The 22,692-nt window shown below is 40.0% G+C and overlaps 1 long non-coding RNA gene across 4 annotated transcripts in view; it reads right to left on the bottom strand.

The window, feature by feature from the left end:
• Window positions 1–22,692, bottom strand: part of LOC121072210 — a 58,244-nt gene that overhangs the window by 6,895 nt on the left and 28,657 nt on the right. For all 4 annotated transcript variants that reach the window (XR_005821073.1, XR_005821071.1, XR_005821072.1 and 1 more), the window contains one exon: window positions 4,841–4,923. This is a non-coding gene — a long non-coding RNA (uncharacterized LOC121072210). The remainder of the gene's footprint in view (window positions 1–4,840; window positions 4,924–22,692) is intronic.

Raw genomic sequence — 22,692 nt, 5'->3', positions numbered from 1 at the left:
ATAGAAAAAGTAACAAGGGTATTTACCTTATATTTAACATCCACTTGCTGATCAAGTGCATAGACAACAGGGATGTCCACGACACAGGAAGGGTAGGTCTGCTTTGCTCTTTCAGGAGACCTCATGCTTAGGAAATTCGTTAAAGATAAAAATCATGATGGTATTTGGAGTCTTAGATTTGGATTAAAGACTCACTGGGTCTGCACAAAGAGCTGTTTGCACTCTCCACAAGCTTGTCTTTGATCAGTACAGAACCACCAGCAATGGGCCCCACCAGTGCCAGAGGCTTTCCCTTCTGTGCCATGGCACACAGGTAATTTTCAGCTCAAGCTCACTAGGGTAGTCAAGAAACAGTGATGCCAACCAACAGCCCCACCTTAATGCTGGAGTCCAAATCCCTTCTTTCACTAGTAAATTTATACACCTACCTTTTCCACTTCCTTAAAAATGCCCTGTTCACCAGTCCAGAGAGTTTTTGTGACCTTTCTGGCCTAAGGACCATTTTTCCCATCATTTCCCAGGAAGAGTGCTGAATGTCATTCTCCACTTCCTGCAACACAGCACAAGCAGCATGGGAAACCTGGGCAACACAGCCTCATCTGCTGAAATCAGACAGATGTCAAAAAGTTTAGTACTGTGAAGACTAAAGCCTGAGATTTAGCTGTTATCTCTGTGTCTTAGTTTACTAAGCACAACGCTGCTATAAAATGATTGCTTGCCAGTTTTGGGGGACATACATGTTAAATATGGAAGCATTAATTTTCTCCATTATTGGTATAATAGAAAAAAATCAGATTGAGCTACTTAGAGAGAAATAAGACAACAAGGACTTTGGTATTAAAAAATTATTATTATTATTATTATTAATAATAATAATAATAATTCACTCCAGATTAATGTTGAAAGGATGGAATTGTCTCAGTCTAAATACAAATTTAGGCTAATTTATCTACTGCTGTCATGTAACTTCAGCAGCAAGCAGTTTAGGACAACATTAGTTCCTCAGCTTTGATCTGTTCCTGCAGCAAAATCCATCCATTGCAGTGAATAGGTGATGATCCTGCAGGAAATACTTTTAGGTTACTTTTTATTGCTCAGTATCTGACTCTAGATTTGACAAAGATAGATGAATTTAAGGTTCTCAGTTCTGCTTAAACCTAGAGCCCCAAAATAGGCTCCATCGCTGTATGTTGAGTGGGGATTCTGATCAGACTTGCACCAGTTAGTGCAGTTTGGTGAAGCTTCAGGAAAGAGTGCTTTCCCGAAGTGAGCAATGTGTACGCTGGTAAAGCTCATGTTTCCTTTTTCAGCACAGACATGAAATTTTCTGCCTTTGCATTCTGCCTTACCAGGCTGACTTGTCCCAAGTCACTGCTGCTAGAAATGATGCACAGAGATTCACTGGTTGTGTTTGAAGGAGTAAAAATTTAAAATCCAAAATAAAAGATAATTAGTGCAATTCTATCTACAGTAAGTAGATTTCATTCACCTGTTAAAAAAAAAAAAAAATCAGCTGGCCAGCATGCCCAACTCACTAATGCCCTGCTCTCAGCTTAGCATCTCAGCCATTCTGATAATCCCATAATCAGCAAAGTCAGATAACCAGCAATAAATCAAACCCAGTATGTAACTGCTAGGCATACATCTGACGTCCCATTTCAACCTCTTCAAGTCTGTGAAGAGGGCAGCTCCCCTGCAGCCCTGTAGTCTCCAGGATGCCTCAGATCAGGGCCTTGTAGGGCTGCTCCACTACACGGGCAGATGAAGAGCAACCTATACAGCTGCATTTACCTCGCAGAGGTGTTGGAGGCCGTAATTAATTACTGTTTGTAGAACTCATTGAGATTGTTAGAGAAAGGCACTAGAGAGAGAGTGGTGTTATAAATTATTACACTTGAAAACGTTCAAACTCTTCAGCTTTCCACCGCCTGCCTCCTCACAAACTTGAAGCATTTCCTTTTCTCCTCCTGAAACAAAATTTGCCCTCTTGACACGCACAAACCATTAGAAAGGCTGTATTTACAAGCACCTAACAGTATTTTCTCAAGTTTATTTTGACATTGACTTTTAATCAACTTGATGATGATTGAAAAAGCTAGGCCAATGTTTTGCTAAAAAGGAATATTAAAAGTACATTGATTGTGTCTACAAAGATATGCAATTAAAAAGTATGAGTCAAGTGCTGTTATTTAACACTTGACTTTACTTATTTTGAACTCTTGTGGCCCTGTTGTGTACATGGTTAAATGTATAATGCTGTGTGTTTCAAGTAAATCGGCTGTAAGCAATTTTATATTTTAATGAAAATAATTACAGTTTGAGTAATATGAAGTGTATCTGAAGTATAACCCCCGATGCTACTTCCTCAGAATTAGCTGTGATATAAATTATCATGATTTATTATGGTTACTCTGTGCTTTATGTGTTTGTAGGGGATCCTGGCTAGCAATGATGATTCTTAAGTAACAAAGAATTGCATTTCAAAAGCAATTTTTTCTTGGATCTCATCTGTAATTCTTCCACAAAAGCGATATGATTTAACTATGCTGCAGTATGTGATATTGCAAAGATGGCATTATTGTGCTGTCATTTTGACAGCTTACTTTAATTTACACCATTTAATGGATGAATACTTTTTTTTTTTTTTTAAATCTGGTGTTATTCTTTCTTAATATACCATATGCCATCGATCCCACATGCACTTCTTTGCATAAGCACACCAAATTACATAGTGGTATAAAGCAATGTATGTGTCATATACAGCCTATCTTTTGAGTGACATATCAGAAGCTGAGGCCCTATTTGTTCTTCAAGGACACCACGGATCTTATGACATTTCCGAGCCCCGAGCTATGTTACACAATACATTATGTACTGATTGGCATTTGTCCATCTCAGAGATGGGCACATTTCAGATATACCGTACAAAAATAAATGCATGTAAGTCATTTGCCTTGGTAGTAGCAGCACTATAGAAAGTTTAAAGATTATAATAATTACACTACTGCAAAAGCTAATATCTGCAGCAGCTGGTTTCAATTGTAACCACTATTTTAAATTTTTTTGTCAAACAAAATCTTTTCCAGTTCCCTAAAATGTTTTGCCAGCTAACGTTAAGTACGTACTCATCAATAGGAGCAAAGGTTGGACAATCACTCCCTTTGTCTTTTTTGGGGGAGGGTAACTGGATCATTCCTGTCAGGGTGGTTACAGGCTCACCTCCCAAGAGAACCGAGGATACACCGGTCTGGTCCAGGGCTATCCTCACCTTAATCATACATGTACACCTCTCAGATAGAGCTTCCACATTCAAACTCTTTTATTCAGGAAGCATTCTTCAAAACAAACAAACAAACAAACAAACAAACAAACAAAAAAGACAGCAGCTCAGGCTACTCATACTACAAAATTCTTCAGAAGTTGCACCTACATGGGTTGTCACTAAGCCCAAGAGAGCAAGTCCCCCTTCTCAGGAGGATGTATTAGCCTAGGCTCACGTACAATATGAAAACATCTACACAGCTTCCATGTCGCACCTCCTTTTATCTACATTGTTTGAGCCTGTCCACAAAAACTCTGTTGATGTGCCCAGTGGTGCCTGTAATCCCCTGTAGGAGTCATCATCTCTGAAGTCTTCAGCAAATATGCTGTCGGATAATCTCTCAGTTGGGGAAAAATTCATGGTGAGTTTGGGAAGAAGTCCAACTCAAGAAAAAAGTAATGATAATTTGGTAATTGGGTGGAAAGCCAGCTGATGATACTCTAAGAAATTAGCTTTACTTGGTAGACTTTTGTCTATTTTACAAGCACATTTAAGAGTTAAAGAAATTAAAACTATAACAAGAACAAAACGGAAAAGATAGCCTAGGCATTCCATTCCATTTTCAAATATTATTTTTGGACAGAAATGCTGCAAACAAATATGCAGTAATAACTAAAGATTTTAAGTGGGAGATATCCAAGGTTGAAAGGGATTTTGTTGACATGAACTGAAGAAATACAGCATACCTTTATACTTAGTTAGCTCTTTGATGTTATACATGATGCCCAGTATGGCATTACAACCAATAGTACATGTCACAAAAATACAGAGATTCCATGTGGAGTAAACCTGCAGTGAATTAATACCTCTGTCAAGGTGCATCCTGCTATGTATTAAGCCATTCTTACTTCAAATTCCAGCTCACACATTCACTACAATACACATGACTAAGAATCCGCAAACATTCCAGCAAAACCAGGAAAGATTTTATTTTAAATTACACCAGACTGACTACCAGTACATTTGGAATAGGAGAACATGAGATATTTTAAAAAATTATGTGCTTATTTATAAATGTTAATTGTTGTGGAAAAATAAATAATTCACTTATTTTTTCAAGTGAAGGTGGTAGCTAGGATTTCATCTGTGTAGCCTATGAAACTTTTAGGAGTTTTGTATGACCGGAAATTAGGTATTTGTATACAGCCAAGAAACAGATATTGACAGCTGACACATACTTACAGTTTCTACTGAATATTATCAAGAATTTAAATTATCTTCAGATGCCTATTAAGAAAGCTACAGACCACTGAACTGTGGATCAAACTGAGACAAACAGAAGAGATATTTGAGATAGGATTTAGGATTTGCATTGGGTTTACTACAGGAGTAGAAAAGTTGCACCTTTTAAATCTCTTTTAAATCAGCCTCACAGTGCAGAAGGAGCAGTGAACACCAGCTCGCTCCCTCTCCAATATGAAGAACAAACTGAAGAAGTTTACAAAGTTGGACACACAGCCCTTTGGCCTGCAGGATACCAGAGAACCCTCTGCAGTATCAAGCAACAGATCATCTTACCTGCTGCCAGCAAAAAGACCTTCCTTACCGGTGTGGAAAGGGGACTTGCCTGTCTCTGAGGTAGATCTCACATCCTACTATTCCTATGGAAGAAATAAAATAAAAATTAAAAAAAAAAAGATTAAAAAATAAATAAAAAGAATCCCAAACCAGCCTTTATAAGATATATTTCTAGACACTTCTACACATATTTCATGTGCTTTCAGGGTGGGAATGGAATGTATTTTTCTGGAAAAATACAGCAGGCTTAGAGATCCTGATGGAAAGGAAAGGGCTTCTGGACACTGAGAAAAACATTCAAGCAGACTGGTACTGTATCATATTCGTTTCTGATGGATTTAGTTGGTTAGCCTTCTTCCTCTTTTCATACGATACATGCACACTGATATAAAAACAGACACATATGAACACCAGCATATAGGCAGCAAATGCCAGATCAGATACAGTAAGAGTAAATTTAAGAGGTTATAAATGTTTTTCCGTAATAGTATGTATTCAATATTGTCACTAATTCAAGAGTCCACAGACATAATTTGAAAGCTTTTCTCCTCTCTTTATGCGATCATAACATAATGAAGGAAAATCATTTCAATTCAAAGTAGTAATGACTTTTCTGCATTGTCATTAGAAGGTGATTAAAAAGGCAAAACAACTTGCATTTTGAATCTCTAAGGAGAACCACTGTCATACTGAAAATTAGTCAGAAAGGTTCATTCCTGCTATTAGGTCACAAAGAGGTACATTTCCAGTGAGGAGGAGGACGAGGCAGACCACGATGTGGTTGGTGCAACACACACTACCCGTCGCACCAAAGGGGAGACGCAGGTCTTGTGAAATCAGCGCTGTATACCTTCAAAGATGTGTCCAGCCCCCTCTTCATGGTTTCAAACACAATTTTAGCGTTGTATATTTGCAGAGAGCCTGCCACAGAAGCATTTTGTTCAAAGAGATGGTGAGATTTGCTTTATCAGATAATGCTACAGCCCTATTTAATGCGGAAAAAAGACACATCCTTAAAAACACTCCAAATTTTGTTTTTGTGCCACCCACATGCACGCTCGTTACTTAGCCATCTTGAAAGACAGAAATGTGTGCTTCTTCCGTGTGCTGCAGACCATCCCTACCCCTCGCTCTGCTGCTGGAAGTCTGGAGGAATAACACCGTCAGCTGGTTGTTCAGCAGCCGCTGCGAGGCTGCCAACTGCATGCAGCCGGATTTCCCCAAGGCCTCCCTTCCCTTTTCGGCACGGCACTCAGCGCACAGAACACTGAGTGCCTTTTGGGTGTTCAGCTCAGTGAAAACCTGGCCACAAGATTGAGAATCAAAGGCATCGTGCTGAAAATCTGGCACTTGCTGAGATGTCGGAGTACTTATGGTCGAAATATGGCCATAACCACTACAACATACAGTCGCTGCTTGTAATCAGCAGTACTTGCTCACACAAATAATTTCATTGACTTCAGTCACAGGAAATACTAACTTCATCTGACACTAGAAAGCACTTCTAAGACCCAGAAGACAACAATAGCATAAATATTATTAAGACAGAGCTATCTTTGTCCAGCTATTAAGCCTGTATCACCACAACCTCAGCAGATACAAACCAGAATCAGCATTACTTCTATAAATGCTTCTACATCACCTCACGAGTTTGGGGAGTGAGAGCTGGGCTTCTTTTATTTCCTTAGAAAAAAATAAAGAAGCAATGAATTGGTGAAGGGAAAGATGGAGATCTCTGTTGGGGTATAGTAATATTTGCAAAGTACAGAGCAGTCACACCATCTTTTAAAAATAAACTTATTATAGCCATATAAGATACAGCTTTGTTCACACAGTCATGATACTCAATATTTACATTTTAAAAGGAAAGCTCTAGGACAGTTCCTTATTAAGGGCCTGCCTCTATAACATCAGCTAATGGACCAGCATGAATCACTAGCTGGGTGATAGATATACTTCACATCAAGCATATGCTCAAGCATTTGCTTATAAAGGTCTTTTGAACATAGTCTGAGGGTCCTGGGTTAGACCAGACACAGCAGAGTCTTACAATATTTTCTTAAAGTATTGCCCAGCCTTGGAAACACAGCTTAGTGTCTTGGACTCTTCTCATAAAGTGAAAGGGGCCATGTGTCTTGTAAAGACTAGCCCCAAGGGAACTGAGGTAAAGTATTTTTGTAGCCTTAACACAAATTTTCCTTGTGTTTATGGCTTCATTATTTTAGTGGGTGTGTTATTTCAGTGTGTTTTTCTGCTACTTATTTTCTATCTTTTTACTGCTCCTTTTTTTTTTTTTCCCTGTCTTTTTTAAATTGGGAAAATGGACTCAACAGATGATGCAGAGGTCTTTATAGCAGAGCTACTGGTTTTCATTTCTGTTTCCTGAACCTCAAATAGTCACATGCTTAATGTGTTCAAAGAATATTTCTATAACATTATAATATTGAAGTTACTGTTAATGTCTGGTCAATGGAAAAGTTCCCCACCAAAACAGAGGTGAAAATTTCTAGGAATATATCTTTTGATAAGTGTAGTTAAGGAGTTAAGACAAAATGAATTAAAGTAATACAACAACAACAACAAAAAAAAAAAAAAGAAAAAAGAAAAATTGTTTCTGACTAGCAGGAAAACCCAGGATTAGGATGCAGTTACTCTGTAATTGCAAAATCTGATCTTCAGCAATATCTGGCAGGGTGAAAGGAAAAAAAGCAGTGACAGCACTGAAAATTACCACTTTTGAGGTAAATTCTTCTGAAGTACTGATCGCCACGTCCATGAAGTTGGTCCCTACAATGGCAGAGATCTACCCACTGAAATCAGCAGGTCCATCTAGCCCAGGCAGCATGCCTTTTACATAGGTGCCATTTTTGCTAAATATCACAGGTACATGAATTGATACTGTTTCAACCAAAATGCACATAGACAGCAGCTATTGATCAAGCATAGCTAAACTGATATATTTTCTATTCTGATGACCCTTCCAAATTTCCAGTTTATTAATTATCACATTTACTTTACCTAATGTCAACTCACTTGCCAGATCTGCTTTACCAGTTGCTTGTTTGCCTAATTAGCAGTAATTTGCATATTAACTGAGCCTGTACATTCCCTGTACAGTATGTGGTTAGGGACTCCCGTGATCACCAAATCATTGGTTAAAGTTTTGATAAGAAGTAATGCTTAAGTAAATTCTGCAAGCCATCACCCTAAGGCAAAATAAGTTTATGGTAGGGATGACCATGTAAAATAATAGGAAGCCTGAAGGTTTTCTTAAATCTCTACCAAAACCTTGAGCCAAATCGTTTAAAAGACATGCAGTTAAGTTCTCATTTTTTTTTTATTTTGTTATTGCCTTTTGTTCTGTGCCAGAAAAAAGAAACACCAAAATATAAAGACAAAAGGCTATTCTTGGATTTATGACATGAGAAAATCCAGGAAGGAAAGGAGAACTCATGAGAAAGCCTGTTTTCACAACATTTTTACGTAGCGTTCAAGTGTGTGAGTACACAGGGGCAGAAAACGGTACGCTGAGCTAACAAAACAAAATGTACCATAACATGATGAGTTACTTTGCTTACCCAAGTCAAAATAGCCAGTATGTTGCATTAAAACCTGGCAGAGTCCTCACGTTCCTGTCCCATGATGTGCAGGCTACATCTTAAGCGAGAGTCACTGCCTTGCAAGAGCCTGTAAATGCTGAGTTGTCTAGTGCTCAGCACAGCAAAGCACCACAAAGCTCTCCCCTTTAAGCTGAATATATCCCAATAGCTCTCTCGATTTCATCCAAATATTTGGAAAGTATGATGGACAGGCATGCATGCGGTACGGTCACAGGAAAAACTGAAGGCAAAAGGCAGAAGTATGCTCAATGTTAGCAGGTTGTAGTAGTTAGCAGTTCCATTTCAAACAGAGCAAAACAAAATGTAACAAAAATAAATAAGTACCAAAGATTTGACACACAACAGTTTGGTAGGAAACACAACGTGATTGACACAGCTGAGAACAGGCTAGCATCAAGGAATATTGCTTTACTGGATTATTACAAGGGAGAACTGAAATTCCTTCTTCCCCCACTCTCAACTAAGTGCAGCATGGTTGAATTTGCCATGGATGTGACTGTACTCAGCATGGACCACAAAGCACATCTGAGCAATTAACTAAGAACATAAAGGCTGTCACTTATCATGCCCCTGTAGTTTAATTTCTCCTTTTGTTTCTTTCTGATTTGGGAGTTCTGGAGTTTCAGAGAACACCTGAGATTAAAATTCACCTCTTATCCACAGGACTATATCTTGCGCTCAACCTATAGCACATTATTTCTGCTGAAACACTTCAGCCTTCATGAAATAACCCTACTCTGCTTCCAAGCCCATTTGATTAGACAGTCCTCGTCGAGTGAACACCAATTAGTGGAAAACTAGGGAGGGACAAAAAGACATTGGTCACTGACAAAATTGAAATTCCAGCCAAAGGTACCTCCCCACAAATGCTTTGTACTATGCTCATAAACCGTTCATCCTACAGAGACCATCCTTGTGAGCTCACTCAGTGTTTAGGCAGGAGAGCTGAGCACTGGCTGAGTTTGCATGGGTGATCAGGATCTGACCATTGAGCCAATTGGTCTTTATTACCCCTTCCCCTACTGAGAGGTCTTCTGAGCCTATTTTTTGCACCTCATGCAGGCTGGGGCAGCTCTTGCAACCTGGCCAGGTAGGACAGCAGCCTCATAAAAGTGGGTCTTGGTGTCCTTTTCACACACTCTTCTAATAATTTTCGTGCCCCTCATTGCAGCCCAACAATCTAGCCAAGGGTTAAAATATTGATTTTCACCTAGGATACAACATAGCTTGACATGTTTCATCAAGAATGTGTTTTTTCCCTTCGGTTCCAAAGACTTCTCTGAAAATTAAAAACAGAATAAAAAACTAAGATCACTACTAAAATGTAAACTATGTTTAAATAAAGAAAATTAGCAGAAAATAAAAAGTTTTTTATTGTTAGCACAATCGAAAATTAAACACCAAACTTAAAGCAAATTGTGCCATTCACTTTTGCAGCAGCAAAGGAGTTTATTATTTCACTATTTCATCTCACCTTGTGTCATTAAAATATAGGACACAGTAAAACACAAAGTAAATATGCACATATCTTTACACCATGTAGTGTAGCTATAAATCTTACTCTTTGATAACAGCTGTACTATAGCAATCATTTGAGTAGTGCAGCTGCCACAACAATATCAAATTTTATAGTTAAAAAGCAGTCAAAACTTTAATGGTACAGTGGAGGTAGATATATATTGTGCTATAAATAAACATTATCTAATGAAGAAATGAAACATGTTTATTTTTCCTTGACATATCACTCAATATCATATATCTTTGCTCCTGCAAGCTGCTATAATAGCAGCCATTATACTTCAGCATGTATAACAACAAAGTCTGTAGTTGTACTAATTATGTGGGATTTAAATGAGGGATGGGAGAACTTCAGACAATGTGGCCTTGCAAGCAAGGCCTTCATTTCGTTAAAGCTGTATCTTAAAATGTTATCGGAGTTAACATGTGCTGGCAGAGGTTCTGAAGTGGTTGGGAATGCAGTGAGAACCGAGTGGGTTTTCCCCTTAGACGATGACTTTTGCTGTGTTTGTCTGACGTGGTGTAATCGATCTGGTGAGCAGGGGACCATGAGAATTGACGTACTACTTCAGATGAGTAGTCACTGCCACACTATTCAAACACACGAGAAAGCTTTGAAAGGACAGGGAGTCTGGTGGAGGCAGGCTTATGTCCCTCCCAAGACAATACAAGCCTCAAAGTCTCCACAGTCTCCAGACTTGGCCTCTGGGATTACTGGTGTGCTTATGGTGAGCCTAGGAACAGAGAGCATTGGTCGGTTGTACTTCTGGAGATGTTCACCAGCCTACTGACTAAAGAGTGAACGAGATAATGGAAATATGGAAGGGATCTTCAGCAAACATGGTAGAAACGTATAATTTTGCTGAGTCCGCAGCATGCGACCATAAAAAAAAGCCACAAAATATCACCTAATATTCAGTTACATGTTTCTGTGAGAATTTTCACTTGAATCCAGAATGAACTTCTGAAAGATACCTCACGGTCACTTCTGCTCACAACATCATGAGCCACTGCAAAGATCTGTCTGGAAACCACACACCGGGTGCCCTTTGGATGGCACTAAAATGTAGGTGCACACCAAGAGCTCACCCAACACAGTCCCACCAGTAATAGGGGTCAGTCCATGGGACCACACCAGTCTCAGTCCACAGTTAACCCTGAAACAAACACAGCAGATACAAGTTCCTCAGCCCCAGCTGCCCTGCTGATCCATCCCTACTGTGCTCCACTCCTCACTAGCATAGACATAACCTCAGACCAGAAAACAAAAGACCAAATACCACAACAATAATATGTCACAAGAAGAGAAAGAGAGGTGGGAGAAAGGGGAAACTGGGTTCCTGCAACACCAGCGAATTTGGCAAGCAAAATTCATGAACCCTGTTCTCTTAAGAGTCCTGCTTGAGAAGTTGTGCTTCCCTTCTTCACATGAGAAAAACGATGCTCAGAGCATCGTTGCCAGAAGGGAGATTACCATCTTGCCCGGAGTTTGCCTCCTGTGTGGTGTGGGTTTCTCTGGAGTTGACACATGGACACCCTGGTGGGAGCTGAAGCGACTCAGGGGAGCTGATCCACTGGAGATTAAATCCCCAACAAACAGCCTACTGCAGTTAAACTTTGTGCACGCCCACCATCAGAGATCCTCAGGGTGCTTTCACTTGCCATCAACAGCGCATTTATCTGAAAAACCCCATGAGATGCTATAAAATAAACCCAACAGCTGTTAGCAGAAGATGACAAATCCTAGATACCTTTTTGTCACATTGCAACCTATACAATTTACTCCATGTTTACAAACAAATTGCTACAGAAAAATATTAAATCCTGGCATTTAGAGAAGCTCTAGAAATTACTCACTCCCCTGGAATTCTGCATGACAAATTAAGACTATGCTTCGACTCCTAATAAATGTAGCTAGAGTAGAGTTTTATAAACATTCTTGAGATTTCTTCTGTAACAGCTTTATTTTGGCTCCCCACTTTTCCTGCTTAAACAAATGGAAAGGTTGGCTGATATTGTCAAAATACAGCACTTCTTGTGAACCAGGAGTCATTTATTAATGTAATTTATTGAGCCTGCATTGTAAAACATAAAATCATATTTCTACAGAGAAAAAAAAAGAAAAAAAAAGAAAGAAAAAAAAAAAACTCATTACCCTAAGCTAAGATTATTTTCTTTTAGAAGACAAATTATTGCAATTGTGGATTCTGTAAGTAAGATGATGTGCTTCCAGAACTGGCCTTTCAGAGGCCAACAGGGTAAGTTTTAATGAACCGTGCAATGTTGGGTAAGAGCAGAACAGATGTTTGCACAACCATCAGGTAGACCTTTGTTTATACAAATACTCCATGGTAGATAATATCTAATACCTTTCTCATGGCTTAAAATAACCTTCCCACTAAATATACAAACAGGCTTTTTCCCAGTTGTGAACATGCTTAAAATCTAATTAATACACAGCCAATTGCAAACCCACCAAACTGCTCACGCAGGGTCGGACCTGTCGTCCAGCATCACCTCTTTCCTGACACAGTCCTAATCTCCTCTTTTGTCGTTATATTGCAGTTTTTGCTCTAAAGGTTTCTAAAGGTTTCTGCACTAAAAAGTGGGAAGGTGAAGCCATAGTTCAATTCAATTTATTTTTATATTGCCTCTCATACAAAGTCTTTCAAAACGCTTTATAGTGAGAGATAAAATAATCATATAACACTTGCCAGAATTCAGCACGGTGACTTTCATACACTCAGGCAGGGTATAGCTACGTACCAGGAAAGGGATGGTGAAATAAAAGGCAAGCTGCAAATTTAGAAAGAGAGAGTAATACTAAATACATACTTGTTCCACGCTGTATAGCAATGAGAGGAGGGGAGCAGACCTGAGCCCTTCCTCTAGGCAGGACAAGCACCGTCCAGCCCTGCAGATGCACATGGAGGTGTGTGCAGGAAGGCAGGCACCACCCAACGGAGCCCCCTGAAACCCAAAGCAGTTGTTTTCCCCCATACATAAGGCACAATTTCCATTCTGAATCCAAGAAGATATCTATAGCACATTTAGGAAAATGTATCTCCCTACCTTAACTAATGCAATAATTTGTAAGGATAACTCTGATTTCAGGTGCATGCTGCACAATGGCCATGCAGAGCAAGCAGCAGCCCATGCACGGGGCAGGCACAGCAGTCAGTGGGGGGCTTCATTCATCCTGCTAAACTGTTCCCCATTGAGTCCAGAAAACCAGGACAGAAAACCTGCCTCTCGGGCTCCTGACAACTCTGCCGTATCCAAACCAAACCTGAGTATCAGAGCACTCACCAACTTTATTCCAGTATAACCCGTATAACCTCAAATGGAACAGGAGGAAGATGGTCCTAAAAGAACCTTGATCATTAAACAAAGGGTCTGATAAATCCTGTGATACATTCTTGAATTGTTGTTCTAACTGGAGATGGAAGTTTACCACATCTCTGAGGCCCATCATTTCAGAAGCCCTCAAATAAAGAAGCCTGGTAAAAGAACATTTCAGAAAATATTTGGACAACAGATAATATTTCTTCCTACCTATCTTCATGCCTATGCCGCCCAACACAAGCCACATCTTTATAATGCACAATAAGAAAACACAATATATAGTAACTCATTTTCTGACCTTTTAATATTTCTGTCATTGATTGTCAGAAGTGAGGACTGCTCTCTATCCTAAAGTGATGGATTATTTAATTAACTATTGACCTTTTCAGTATCAGATGTTGACAATGAATGCAATCCTATGTAAGCTGCCTCCTCTGGATGCTGTTCAGCTCTATGTCGTATGTTGATTTGTCTTACATTTTGTTTTTAAGCATAACATTTCTATTATGTTCATTCAAAACCAAGTCAAAGTCCTGTATTTAGCGAGGAATGCTTTTACGATCGACTGCTTTAAGTTTTCTTTTGAACATCAGTTGCTGTTACAGCAGAATTTATATGAATATTAACAGATTTAAGTCTTTCTAGATAAAATCATTTCTACTGCTTACCTAATAGTTAGGTTTCTGGCATGCTTTCAGGACAACTTCTTCTGCACAGAAAGGAAAATTGCTCATCATCTGTGCACATGGGTCAAGAAACATCCTAGCTCAGGTTTTGCACCCCAGACAAAAAATTGTAAGAATCATTTGATATTACTGCTTGCCTTTGGGCCCAGCAAAGATTCCTGCCAGGAACATGACATTTATGCCGAGTACCTTTAAAAAGCAAGCATTTCACTACTTTTCTGCATGACAGGCTTGCTTACACATGTTCAAGCTGAGACTTGGACTTTTTCACCCCCAAAAAATAAAGGACCCAGATCTTCATGTTGAAGCCCCAGCATCCCTACGCTCTGCTCTCAGCAATTATATATTCAGCTACAATCTTTTTATAAGTGAACAAGGTATTTTCCTCCACGAGCATGTTGTTGGAACTGAATCCTGAACAAATGATCCATGCCTGCAGGTTGTCAGAGAGATTTACATGTGACTCACGGAGCAGTGTGGGTATTCCACTGCGACTTCTCGCCAGGGCCGAGCGAGCTGATTAATCTAACATATTCCTGGGAGAAGCTGTCCAGCATTTCTCCAGGAAAAAAAGTTTGTAGCCTGGCACACCTTCACAACAAATATTATCTGCTAATCTCATCTGCTCACTTAGGAAACACTATTTGCCAAAAAACTGTACCTGATAGGTTTCATTGTTTATTATTTCTGCGTGTGTGCGCATGCTAAACAGCCATTAATATACTTCGGTGTGTTCCTCCTCCCTAATTATTTTGGTAACCATACAATCACTTCACAGGAATGAAGTCCATAAAGTATCCCTGCACCGGCAGAGTATAAAGATTAATAAATTTCCAGAAAGGCTGTTTACAACGAATCATCGTGCTCCCCTCATTATTTTATTTTTTTTCTGTAAAATTATTAGCAGCCTACACAGCAGTAAATACTTCTACTCCTGATGGATTCAGTAAGTGGTTGTAACCAGCATGTTTCCTATTGCATCAGCCGGCTTTCCCCACAACCTAGGAGTCATCAGTAGACCAGACAGCAAAGTTATAAGACTATTTTGGGGGATATTAATGCAATATGATGATAGATATCTGTTAGCAGAGAGAGCGGAGTAGCAGGCAGACTCCAGCGCCTTTGAGAGTGGCTGCTCTTCCTTTGTCAGTGTCAATCGGCTCTGGCATCGTGGGGAATGAGCAAAAGTGACAGGAGAGGAGCACACCAATTATGGATGAAGGGATACTATCTACTCCCACCGCTTGATGTGATTTATTCGACGGTCCTTCTGCATTTATAAAGCAGCAGATTGTGGCTGCTTATGAAGTGACAAATAGTGCTCAATGACATTGACTGACTTGTCTGATCAATTTAGCTTGTCTGAAAAGTAGCCATGAATCGCTGTCCTGGTTGAATGACGGTACATACGGTCCCGGCTCAACTTGGCCGTTGCAAGATCTCAAACCCCATTTGGAAAACTGATAAAAACAACCCCCTTTAAACAAATAGCACTACAGTCCCATACAAGAAGTGAAAAATTGTAACCTTTTTCATAGCTTTGCTTTGAAATGCATCTCACTTAAGGAATGTTTTGTCTTTGAGACAGAGTCAGTGAAACATTTTTATTCTAAGTTCTTGAATATTTGAAATATTTTGCTGGAGAAACAATGTATCTGATGGAGGGAAAAACAAAAAATCAAAAAAAAAAATGGAGTTTCCTTGCAGGAACCAACAAAGCAACTTTTCATGTTTTCTAGTAAAGTTGCCAACTGCCCTGACTTTACTGAGTCTTGAGTCATTAGAGTCATTTTTAAAGTCAGAGCTCCTGGAATCTGATGATGATGTAATTCAGCTTTCATATTCAACTAAAGAAGAAAAAGAGGGGGAAAAAATATTCCCAGCCTTGTGGTCAGAGAGCAACTTGAAAATGTGATTTCAGTCAACCCCGTAGGATCAAAATCCAAAAGAAACTAAGCCCACTCATAAATGCAGAAGGCTTTTGCCCCTTTTTTTTTTTTTTTCTTTTTTTTTATTTCATGGGTTCCTAAAAGTAACCTTAGGACTACAGGAGTCTGCAGGACTTTTTAACACCTGAGGTTGACAGCACAGAAATTCCTTACAAGTCTGGCTCTTTCTAATAGAGCTCTTGTGTTAATAACCTAATATTGAGAACTGTCAAACTTCCAGTAACCGGTAGGCTGTCTGGCAGGAGGAGTTTCTAAATGTGAAAAGGTGGCAGAACCAGGCTATGGGGTGCCATATAATTCTCACTGCTTTCACCAAGCAGCCCTTCTCATAATGCTGGAATTGCACGATAAGGTGCGAGTCGGCCTGAGCAGAAACTGCTCTGTGCGGCCTTTGAACAAGCACTGAATTAAAGCCCATTGAGAAACTGTTAACAAATTGTATTTTATCTAGCATTATGTTATTTTTATAAAGTCGTAATTTCACGCCACACCTTATAAATAATACTTATTTCTTAAATGGAGCAGGCACAGGAGTTGCCTGAGAATGGTAATTCCATGTATAATTATATACAAACCTGTGAGCAGGTCTACACGCACGTATCGATATATATGGACCTACATACAAATAAATCAATGTCTGCATGTGGGGGGTGCATGTGTGCAGTTCAATATATATTACAATATTAAACTGTTATCCATGCACAAGTATATTTATGTATATATTTCAATTTATTAGAGCTAGGCAGTCCTTTACAGACTTAATAAAGAGCACCAGCATTATAAGCCAAGAACCATTTTTCCCTTTCCCTGTATTATTCAAATTTATTAAACAATATTTCACATTTGTTTGACACAATGTCAAACTCGGGACTCCTAAAGAACTGCTGCAGCTTTGGAACTGTTATGCTTTCTTGGACTTTAATCATTTTTGGCAAGGCTCCATTTCCTGTCAGAAAGTGAAACAGCTTAGGAATGTCATTTTCACGAAAGAAAACAGAGAGAATCCGAGAGGAAGTTCTCCTCCACTCCAGAGCCCCTAAGATACTCAAACACACTCGCAGGAGGGCTGGAATACATCAAACATTAGCAGAGGGAAAAGGACACACTTTTCCCACATTAAAATACATGGATAAAGTTGAACTTTTGCTAAAAATAGTTCCCATGACTAATCCTATTAAGTTTTTAAAAAATTGGGCCGTATCTCCCTTGAAGTCAAATTATTTTTTAACTTCAGAATGACATTAGAAAAAGACTCTAAAGTGCCTTTGCTTAAGTCAAAGTCCCTCAAAGACTTTTTTTTTTTTTTTTTTTTTTAAGTGAGATATGAAAAATGAGGACAGGAGCACGGATCACAATTCTAAAAGGGCAATTTACCTATTGAAGAGGTGGGGAGTATCAGGCGCTCCCAGATCATCGCTTGTGATTTACTTTTTAGAAGAGAGGCTCCCTAAGGAGGAAGGAGGTTAAAGGGAGCAGATTAAAACTAACCCTTGGCTCTGCCCTCTCACTGCCTACAGAGGCTGAGCACAACCCTGGAGGAAGAGGTCTACAAAGTCCTGAAATGCCTTGGGGCAAGAACCACCCATTTACTTCATTCAGAAGGCTATTTACATAAAAACCACCTTGATTACCTGTTGTAATGGAGAAACAAGCAATGGCCAGATGGATTTTGAGAACACAACCCACACCCCAACAGGAAAAACCCTCCACCAGCAAAGCTAGCAGTTCCCACTGCCTCTTGGCCACATTGCTCACAGTAAATAAAACTAAGGACTTCTGACATCCAGCAGATCCACATACAATTTATGAGTCTTATTTGAGGCTCTTCTGGGTGGTTTTCTATCAGACACTCTGGTTTTATTCCAAAGTTTGTGCCACCTTTTTTTGTTTGTGCTTACACATCAGACATCTCAAGCTACGGTAACACCAGTTATTTTACAGAGAAAAGAGAAGGAAGCTGGCTGCAAAGGAGGGCAATGCTCCATTTCTAAAGGAAAAGCCATTTGCAGCAGGACCCTGAGAGAGAAAGGGTGTTAAGCTCCTTCAAGGAATTTTGACCTAAATCCAAACAGCACTCACACACAACCAGAAGAGGCAGATAGGTTTATCCTATTCTCCTCTACTTTCCCTAGAATTTGGTGAAACACCAAGTGATGGGATTCTAGGAGCATTGCAAATGTCTTACCCCTGTCTGCTTCAGCTGCAATGTGTCCTTAAACATGGCTGTTACAAAAACCAGAGGGGCAGGTGATGCCCACGGGACTGCTGCATATGGCAGATGGGACCACACTGGGAGGACATCGCAGCACGGTTGTCCATGGGACCCAAACACAGGAGCCCCAGAAGTGAGCACCCAGATGGGAAATGGTGCACAGAGAGTGTGACATCTTCAAGGAAAAGACAAAATCCTAAAGGTGAAAAAAAGCTTCTCCATGTGCTATGAAATGTGTGCATGCTGTTAGGTCAGGTGTGAGAGATGGCAGGATTCATCATTAATAAAAACCTTTCTCCAGCTGAAGCAATGGACAAGGCAGTAAGAGAGGGGAAAGTAGCATGGAAATAAATTAATGAACTCAGCAATAAATCCACACTTCCTATAGTTTGCTCTTGGATTTTTCTATGAATAGATGAGAGCGTGAGAGGATGAGGAACAGATGTGTCACAAGAGTTGTCTGTTTCCATAAACCTTCACAGATCACAATTTAAGTGCATCCTCCATCTACCTGCTGCTCAGGACTGAATGGGGAGCAAACACCAACAGCATTCAAACTTGTGCAGGTAGACAAACACACGTGCCCTTAGGAAAGGGAAAGAGCAGAGCAGGTCGCAGCAGGAAAACAAGCCCCTCACATGTGCTTTTTCCCCCTGCCCCTCCCGCAGCGCAGGTCGGATCCGAGCGGGTGGTCCGAGCGTGTTACCCGCACACCAGGGGACTGTAAAAACTCTCAGCATTGGCCTACATCTGCAGTCCCGTCCGTCCCCCTCCTTGGTGAAAGGGGAGTCGGGTCAGTTCCCGAGCACTCGCGAACACACCGCGCACCAACCGCTCCTTCCCCGCCTGGACACCCCTCTTGCAGCCCTGTTTGCCTTTCTGCACCCAGCCAAGCTTTCGTGGTGCTCTCTGGTGTCCCTGCGAGGAGCATCTCCCCCCCCCCCCCCCCTCCCCCCCCAGCCCAAATACAGCAGATACCTTTGGTTTCCTACCCACATCACTTCCATTCATCCTGACATTAGCATCTTCCTTGGAGCAGCTTTGCTGCCAAGGAAGCAATCTCTAATTCAGAACTAGGACACGGCATTTGTTTGTTGTTAAAAGCATAACTTTGTGTGCGCTTATAATAACGTCTTGTAGCAAGTTAGTCACCGAGGAACGTTTCCAGTCATTTATTTTCCAGCACAGACTACTGGTTTCCATGGCTATATTCCACAGGAAAAAAAAAAAAAAAAATCCAATTTCATGTGTAGATGAAATACTTCAAAGTCCCAACCACTCAAGCCATCACTAACACATGCAATAATATAAACTGGAATGAATTTTCAGGATGTAGTAGGCTAAAACTCAGCGTTCGGCACGGCGGGGTTGCAGCGCACTTTGACACCGGCCCTCCCCGCCCCACTCTCCCCACACCCACTAACTCTTCCTTACCTCATCTCCGCCTCGTGCTCGGCCCCGTCTGACAGCAGCTGGCAAGTGCCGGCTGACGCAAGAGCCCGCGAGCTCGTACAAGCTGCGGCTCAGCCCGCGCTTCCCACCACGCTGCCAGCACCGCAAGTGCCGTCAATTTCTGCTGGGAACCTCCGAAGAGGTTCAGCGCTCCTCCAAAATGCTCTCGTTCCTCACACGCTCCTCTTTGGTGTTGCCTTGGCCCATGGTGTAGGGGGTATTCTTTATTTCCTCTCTGTCCCATGTTGTAACAATCACGTTTTCCCTAAATCTCTCCAATTTCTCCCTCGTAGTTGGAAGGATCTGAATGCTCGCTCCTGGCTGTGGGGCTTGAACTCTTACCAAGGCTGTGATCGTTGTCTTTGATGAGGATGGCATGCAACATTTTGCACAGTCCCCGGTCTAATTGACATCAGCCTCTTTTCAGCTCATGCAAAACATAGCAGCTTCCAGCATGTTTCTTCATCCCTCGCATTTGCTGCCTCACTCGTTTCATTGGCTCCATGCACTGTTCTCCCTGGCTGCACCAAATCAAGACGAAGCTTTTGGGGTTTGTATTCAAGGACCTATTTAACTCTGTCGCCATTCAAACCCATCTTGAACTTCATGGTGCCATGTATGCTTCCCTCTCCATTCAGGCAAACTCTGGCACTCTGTTTATCTCAGAGACATCCACAATCACACCATTAATAAGATATTAAGCAACCATCACCATGACCACTTCTTGATGTGCTGCATCACATAAATCTCAGCCTTTTTGCATTCCTGTTGCTATATGTGCCTCTGAAACAGTAGTGCACACATTACCCTTCGCCCTCCTGCCTTTGTCCCAGCCTCGTACCTCCCCAAGGGTGTCACACGCAGCCATCCATTTGTCTTCCCCTTTTATTAACTCACTGAGGCCCTCAGAGATGGTCAGAAGTTTTTGTGTTCCCCCTGCCCAATTTCCATTTATATCCAGAACTTTGCAAGCCCAACACAATCTAATGGGCAGGAGAAGGCCTGATCCCAGATTGTTTAACAATGCCTTGAGGGGCTGATTCACCAAAGTTTGATGCTCTGACGAACAGCTTGCTGCAGCTCTAATGGTAAGGCATATAAAATGCATCATACATTAAATTTAATGTTGCCTCATTAGTCTTAATTAGATTCCTACATTACGCCAGGATTATAGTTTCTTCGTGTTTATGTTTGCTCCTAAAATAAAATCTACACTAGACAACAGTTCAGTGTACTTTCTAACCTTTGAATAAATGTGCCCTGAATTGATACTTATCAATATTCCTAACCTTGAAGAGACAGAAATTAGGCAATCCTACTGTTATCTTTCAGACAGAGGAGCTATGGAGAGTCAGTCATAAAAAAATAAATTTAAAGAAAAAAGTACAATAAGCAAACGTTAGTAATTACTTATCTTGTGTTTTAAAGGGGTGATTGTTCCAAACAAGTGGATGGCTTTTCCATTTCTGTTGAATATGCTTTGATAGTTTTCTCTCACACTAATTAATATTGTCTCCTGGGTTAGGGTTTACACAGTTTATTTTCTTTCAGCAGTAAAATTCATTTTAAGATGAAGCCACTAATTCAGCATTGGAGCTAGATGTTGAAGTAAGAGTAAAGCACACCCCATTATTAGACATAATGACCTACACCAGGATCATGGCACGTCAAAGGCTGGTAATGACTTGAAGGAAGATGACCTGAATCATGCTTTTCCCTACTAACAAAAATGCCTCTACCCTCCACATTTCAAGTAACCAGTAATGACAGTCCCATCTGAAATGGCACTCAGATTTAAAATAAATGATTATGAATATGTGGGGTCTATTTTATGGTAAAGTAGTGGGACTGAGAAGATAAAATAAAGTGGATTTTTTCCATTAAACTTTTTTTATTATTTTATTTTAGTAAGAGAAAGTCTGGTTTTGCCAGAATTAATTAAAAGTTTCTTTTTAGAACTTTATATATATATATTTTGCTTTTAATAAATTTTTGGAGTAGTCCATTTTTCTTATTGCACTTACTTTAACAAGCAACCTTAAAACTCAAAAAAAAAAAAAAGTTTAAAACATAACAAAATATTTTTTTAATGTCAATCTGAAGCTTGATTGTTTCAAACACTGAGAGGAAGATAGCTAGTTTATAAAATGTTTTCATTCTTAATATTTTGGCCCAGTTCTTGCCATGAAATAGTTCAGCCTCTTTAAACTATTTCTCACCCAGAACAGTCATACATGTTTATCTATTTCTTTCCAACTGACTTATCCAAGCATCCAGAGTAGTATGGGAGCGAAGACAAGCCAATTAACATTATTGCCAGTTAGTGTTCCACTGATATTTTTAAGAGCATTTCTTTTCATGTCCTATACCATTAATTTGATAAAATTCAATTAAAAAAAAAAATTGAATTTGGTTGTAGACGGTCTTTCTTGTTAATTAAAATTTCAGAAATACTATAAAAAAGATAGTGTAATTATATGTATTACATATAGTTTGTTTAATGGTTTAACTGAAGTTTTTTGTCTTTTATGAATTTTCCTTTCTCAGAAATGTTTACAGAAAACTGAGCAGTTGTTGTGTACTCAAATAGAAATGCACATATTCCAGTGCTCTCACCAGGTACACTGAAATAACATTATTTCCTCTGAGATAAAAACAAGCTGACTTAGGCTTTGAAAAAAAAAAATCCATTCCTTGGCTCAGGAAATGGGGAAATACTTATGAAAATTTTCAAAACCTCTCTGGCTTTACTAGTAGATCAAAGTCTAAATATTTGTATCACAGACAATATCAAAGCAGTCATCTAAGACAGACAGAGATTTGACAGCATCCATCCCCATGCACATTAGAGTGCACAAGTAGTGACTTCGTCCAAACTCAAATTTTAACTTTGCATCCATCCATGCTACAGTCACACATTTTCCCTAGGACTGATCTTCAGAAAGGCCCATGCAACCCAAGAAGAAAAAGGTTTACATTTCCTAAAATCCCCTAATCCTCCCTTTCTGCAGTCTCTCCATAAATTGCTACCTTTTCTTGAGAGGATAAAAAGCTCAATGGTTTCTTCAGT

This window comes from Cygnus olor, chromosome 6 (genome assembly GCF_009769625.2).
Source record: "Cygnus olor isolate bCygOlo1 chromosome 6, bCygOlo1.pri.v2, whole genome shotgun sequence".
Taxonomy (NCBI): Eukaryota; Metazoa; Chordata; class Aves; order Anseriformes; family Anatidae; genus Cygnus; species Cygnus olor.
The sequence above is the reverse complement of the archived record's forward strand: the minus strand, read 5'-3'. Positions and strand labels throughout refer to the sequence as shown.